At 36.3% G+C, this 6,636-nt stretch overlaps 1 pseudogene; it reads left to right on the forward strand.

Moving 5' to 3' along the window:
* The window catches only part of LOC104780834, an 11,929-nt pseudogene continuing 6,269 nt past the window's right edge, over positions 977-6,636 (forward strand).

A 6,636-nucleotide genomic window follows, 5' to 3' on the forward strand; every position in this document is an offset into this window, starting at 1 on the left:
TTGAAGCTTATAATGTTCTTTATAAATTATGCTTTCTTATTTTCTATGTTTTGAAGCAGTTTTAACAATGCTTCATAATAGTAAATTTCAAGTTTTACTAATAATTTTTTAGATTTTCGAGTTTATCAGTTGCAAAATTAATAAACTGTCACAATATTAGAACAGAACTGTAACAAATATAACAATTGTGAGAGTCATCTAAATGAATTCGATGAGTTGAAGCAGAAACTAAGAGAGTTAACTCCAAGTTCAGATGCAAGTATAATATTTTCTCCAACCACAAAATACAATTGGGAAATGATAAAAGGTTTTTTTTTCTTTTTTTTTATATAATAAAAAGTTTCCCATGTTTCTATAGAAGAAATACAGAAGACTCGCTTTCATAGTCTTCTTCCTCATCTGCTAACTACGAATTTAGGAAAGTTATGTCAAAAAGCATTCAGCAAAGTTTCCTAAATCAGTTTTCTATATATATATATATATTTTTTTTAAGTTATATTGAAAAACATATATATATATATATATATATATATATATATATATTTTAAGTTATTGAAAAGGGAGATTCTCAAAAATAGCACAAAAATAAGTTTTTGTTCCAAAATTAGCTCAACATCTCTAAAATTCTAAAAATAGCACCAATTAATCTACGAAAATTAAATTCTAAATTCAAAATATTAAACCCTATCTCTCAAAACTATACCCTAAATGTGAAATTGAAAACCCAAACCTAAAAAACAAAATTTTAAAAATTAATTTTAAATACTTTAATGTGTTAAATAGTGCTATTTTTGGAAAATTATGGAATGTGTGCTAAATTTGAAGAAAAACTTGTTTTAATGCTATTTTATGGTATTTCTCTATTGAAAAACATGTATAAAAAATTCTCTCTTATCAAAAGGCGAAGAAATTATAACCCTAACTCTATTCCTTCTTCCTCAAGCTTTCCCCTGGCTCTGAATTATTTTTTTGCAGTTTCAACGGCACTGCTTATTAGTATCATGGAGCCTAAAGTAGGAAGTTCGTCTCCCTTTTTTTTTTTTTTAATCTGTTTCTCTAACTTCTCAGGCCGAGTAGCTATTTTTCTTGTGTGAATAAATCGCTCTTAGCTTTGAAGGATAAATTTTTCTGTATCTTAAAATTCCGTCAAATTTTTCCAATTTTAGGTGTTGGAAGAGTTGGTGAAGGAAGTGCAAAGTCTAGGTCTGCGAAGAGAAAACGGAGTATGGAAGGAGTTTTCAGATATTTACGACAAAAAGTATGGATCAAGCATGAGTGACCCTTCAAGACATTCCCATGATGATGATTTAGTCGCTTGTCTAGCAAACTTTAAGAAGAAAGAAGATTTACAGGTAAGTGAAGAGATAACACAATGTGATTGATGTTAATGACTAATGAGTTTTGGTTTTTTATTAATCTACGCTTTTTTTTCCTCTTATTAGGCTCTGCTATGTCACGCCAATCGTCTTATGATTGAAAAGTTCAAGCAAGAGTCTCCGGATAAAGACACTCCTGAGCAAGGTGTGTTGGGAAATCAATTAAAAAAAAAAACATGTTTTGAGGATATTTGGTAGTAATATGTTTCAAAATGTTACAGAGGCTTTTTATTTTTATTATTCCGTTTAAAATAAGTTCTTTAAGACTTGTGACTTTATATATGCGTTGGTTATGATCTCGGTTCGCTGCTCGAATCTGACTCGAGTCAAGCTTCGTGGTTGTCGCGAGATTACGGATCTAGGTATGGAATCGTTCGCTAGAAACTGTAAAAACTTGAGGAAGCTATCGTGTGGCTCTTGTAATTTCGGTGCCAGGGGATTAAACGCGATGCTTGAGCATTGTAAGGTTCTTGAGGAGTTATCTGTGAAGAGGATTAGGGGAATTCATGAATTAGCTGAACCTATTAAGCTGAGTTTGTCTTCTTCGCTTAGATCGATTTGTTTGAAGGAGCTTGTTAATGGTCAGGTGTTTGAATCTTTGGTTGCTACAAGAACGTTGAAAAAACTTAGAATCTTTCGTTGTTTAGGTAATTGGGATAGAGTTCTTGAAATGAACGGAGATGGGAATAGTTCTTTAACTGAGATTCATCTGGAGAGGCTTCAAGTGAGTGATGTTGGACTCTCTGCTATATCTAAATGTTCGAATTTAGAGACTTTGCATATAGTGAAAACTCCTGAATGCTCGGATTTAGGATTAGCTAGTGTTGTCGAGAGATGTAAGTTACTGAGAAAGCTTCACGTTGATGGTTGGAGGACTAACAGAATCGGTGATGGTGGTCTGATGGCTGTAGCTAAACACTGCTTGAATTTGCAAGAACTTTGTTGGATAATTTCAACTTGAGGAACAACCTATCTCTTAGGAAGTTGCCAAAAGAGATATAATAGGAAAGAGGAAAAGTTCCTAAAATCTATAAGTTGTAATATGTTAATCCTAATAGGTTTAGGAAAAGTTAAAAACCTATAAATATAGGAGTCTATGGAGAGGTGTTCCATAAGACTTGAGAGAGAGATTTAGGGGATGTATTCAAACTATGATTTTGGAGAATTTTATGGGATTTTGGAAATTAGGGATTTTGAAAGATTTTAAGAGAGTTTTTAGGATATTTGGTGAAATTGTTAAATATTTTGTTTGTGATTTGATGAGATTCAAAGAGATTTTAATGGGTGATTTTAAAAGATTTTTAGAAATAAATGGATTTCAAAACAAAAGAAAGAAACAACTATTCTCTTTAGTTTCCAATATCGTTAGTCTCTTCCATTACCAATTTTTGTTTCTTCTTTCGTTCTTCTTCTTCATTTTTCGTTCTTCTTACAAATGGCCAGTGATCTGCAGCAAAGGCCTAAAAACACTAGAAGAGTAAGGTGTATGCGATGATATCACCACAGACTTCTGTTCACCTCCCCTTTTCATCCTTTCACCATGCCTCTGCCTACTAACCATATAATACTTTCTTTATGTCCTTAGAGTTCTTTTTTGGTCCTCAGTGTTCTTTTTTGGTCCACATAACCATATAATACTTATCATTACCATCTCTCTCCTTAGTGTTCTTTTTTGGTCTACGAAACCAGAAAAACAAAATGAAGTGATGTATTAGTAATTATTGTTAATCACTTCTCTCTAAAAGTACTTGTTATCTTTCTTGTTAAAGAAAATGAAAAAGAGATACGTAGATACGTTCGTGGGTGGTTTTGATCTGGATGAGATGCAGCTCTTCTCTTGTCAAGTTCCACATATATTGACACTCGGCTACAGTTTTTTTTTTTTGTAAAACAAATATTTTAAAATATCATCTCTAGAGATGTGATTCTATAAATTGGATTTCTAGAGTAAAAATGTATTCACAATCTCCCAAAATCTCTCAAAATCATTGTTACAGTATTTGAAAGAAAAATAAAATTCTGTTTTCAATAACAGTTAATTTTATATAATTTGTTAAAATTGTTGTTTGAATAACAGAGATTTTGAGTGATTTTGAATGACTTTATAAAAATGTCATTTTCAATAACACTAGATTTAGGAGGAGATTTTAAAATTCTTAGTTGAATAACATGTGATTTTAAACAAAATCCAAACTTTTCCAAAATCATTGTTTGAATACATCCCCTTAGTTTTTGAGAGAGTTTTCTAAATCAATAATAAGAGGAGGTGTTCTTATATTTCAAGTTCTTTGTTCTTAGATTTGGTATAAGAGCCAAGGTTGTAGCTCCGATCCAAGGTTGTGGAGGAGAAGCTTTTCATAACCAAGTATGGGGGACAAATCAAATCCATCGCCGCGAACCAAGGACCTTGGATCACCGTCCATCCAATGTCCGATGTTAACATCGACAAACTATACTGTTTGGTCGATGCGCATAAAAATTACACTTCGAGTTAGCGAGGTGTGGGAGACTATTAATTCTGGATCCACCGATCAGAAGATGAACGATGTGGCGACTGCTCTTTTGTTTCAATCCATCCCCGAGTCACTCATCCTGCAAGTTGGAGATCAAGGTTCGGCTAAAACCCTATGGGAAGCCATACGAGCACGTCACCAAGGTGCAGAACGTGTAAAGGAAGCAAGGCTTCAGACTTTACTTGCAGATCTTGACCGGGTGACGATGAATGATACCGACTCCGTTGATGACTTTGCTGGCAAGATCTCAGGCCTAGCATCACAGTCAGCTTCTTTGGGAGAAATCATTGAAGAATCAAAGCTGGTAAAGAAGTTCTTACAAGGACTTCCAAGACACAAATATATTCATATCGTTGCATCGTTGGAACAAGTCTTAGACTTAAAGAAAACTGGATTTGGAGACATAGTTGGTCGTATAAAAGCTTATGAAGAGCGTGTAGGGGAGGAGACCCGGAGTGAAGACCAAGCAAAACTTATGTTTTCAAATTAAAGCAATTAAGGAAACTACGGTGGTTATCAAGGAAACAGAGGAGGCTATAACAGAGGAGGTTATGGCAGAAGAGGAAGTAGTCGAGGAGGCTATGGTCTCGGTGGATATGGTCGAGGTGGTTTTGTTCGTGGTAACTACAATGGAGATAGCTCTGGCAGAGGCAGGGGACGAGGAAGTTTCAATGGCCAGAGTCGTGGAGGAGACACTACAGATCAAGTACAAAACCAGAATCAAAACCAGAAGAAAGACCTATCTAAAATAATTTGTTGGAGATGTGATAAACCGGGTCACTACGCATCTTCATGTCAAGCGAAATAAGTTGGCCATCAAGAGGCCATCAAGAGACAAATCTGAATGAAACTCATGAAGCTGATGCACTTACGTTCATGAGGTGGTGTTCTTGAATGAGAATAAGGTATTTCCCAAGAATTATGATACTAACAATGAAAGTATATGGTATCTTGACAACGGTGCAAGCAACCACATGACAGGAAACAAAGAATTCTTTTCAAGCCTAGATATGAGCATCACAGGGAAGGTTAAGTTTGGTGATGGTTCGTATGTCAACATTGTTGGAAAGGGATCGATTGTCTTTGTGGGAAAAATGGGTAAGAGGCGATGACTCAAGGAGATTTACTATATTCTCGACCTGAAGCACAACATTATCAGTCTAGGACAAGCGATTGAATTTGGATGTGAAGTGAACATGAAGGGAGACATGTTAACTTTAAGTGATCCAGTTGGGCGGTTGTTAGTACGAGTCACAAGATCATCAAACCGCCTCTATAAGACGCCAATGGAGGTTGAGTATCCTAAGTGTCTTTATATCCAAGACAATGACACTACTCTAACATGGCATGCACGGCTGGGACATGTAAGCGTTGGAGTAATGAACAGTATGGTGAGACATGGTATGATTGTTGGAATGCCACAATCGATTCATGAGAAGAATGTGTGTACTGCGTGCTTAGTCGGAAAACAAACCAGAGCTGTGTTTCCAACTACAACATCTTTCCGAGCAGCTCAAGCCTTGGAGCTGATTCATGGTGACTTGTGTGGACCGATCTCTCCACCAACACCAGCTAACAACCGGTATGTCTTTGTCCTTATTGATGATTTTTCAAGATACATGTGGACAATCTATTGAAGGAGAAAAGCGAGGCTTTCAATCGGTTTAGAAGGTTTAAAGAAGGAATTGAGAAGCAGACCAGGCTGTCTATCAAAACCTTTCGCACCGATAGGGGAGGAGAGTTTACCTCGCTTGAGTTTAATCGGTTCTGTGAAGGAAGTGGAGTCTCTAGACATTTAACTGCACCATATACTCCTCAACATAATGGTGTAGTTGAAAGAAGAAACCGCACATTAATGGAGATGACAAGAAGCTTGCTTAAAGCTATGAAATTGCCGAATGAACTATGGGGAGAGGCTGTACGTCATTCAACATATCTTATTAATCGAGTTCCTACCAAAGCTTTAGCGGGTCAGACTCCATATGAAAGTTTCACGAAGAGAAAGCCTAACATCGAGCATCTACGAGTGTTTGGTTGTGTTGCTTATGCTAAGATCATTGGACCACATCTTAAGAAGTTGGATGATAGGTCGAGAACTTTGATCAATCTAGGGACAGAACCAGGTTTGAAAGCTTATAGGTTATATGATCCAGTTACAAGAAAAGTGTTTGTAAGCAGAGAACCAAACCAAACCAATGGAGAACTAGGAAGGTTTAAACTATCTCATAATGGGTTTGTAGAAGAAGGAAACGAAGATGAGAATAATCAGGATGACAATGTCGAGCATCAAGAACCAGACCAAGAACTTGCAAACCAAGAAGAAGAGATAGAAGATGAACAAAATGAAGAAAACGTGGATCAAGTAGGGGAAAATCAGCAAGTTGTCACAAGATATGGACGTGTTATCAACAAACCTCGGTACCTCAATGATTATGTTCTACTGGCTGAGCTGGAGAGTGAACGACTTCTACTTACCATAGATGGTGAACCAGAGTCTGTTTCTGAAGCTTTAAGTTTGCAAGAATGGGTTAGAGCGATGAAGGCTGAGCTGGAGTCTATCGCTAGAAATAAAACCTGGGAGCTAGTTGAGAAGTCGGATGGTGTTAAACCAATAGGGTTGAAGTGGGTGTATAAAATCAAGAAGAAAGCGGAGGGATCATTGAACAAGTTCAAGGCAAGACTTGTAGCAAAAGGTTATGTACAACAACAAGGAGTGGACTTCGAAGAAGCGTTTGCACCTGTAGCTC

The sequence above is a fragment of the Camelina sativa genome, chromosome 4 (genome assembly GCF_000633955.1).
Source record: "Camelina sativa cultivar DH55 chromosome 4, Cs, whole genome shotgun sequence".
NCBI classification, from domain to species: domain Eukaryota; kingdom Viridiplantae; phylum Streptophyta; class Magnoliopsida; order Brassicales; family Brassicaceae; genus Camelina; species Camelina sativa.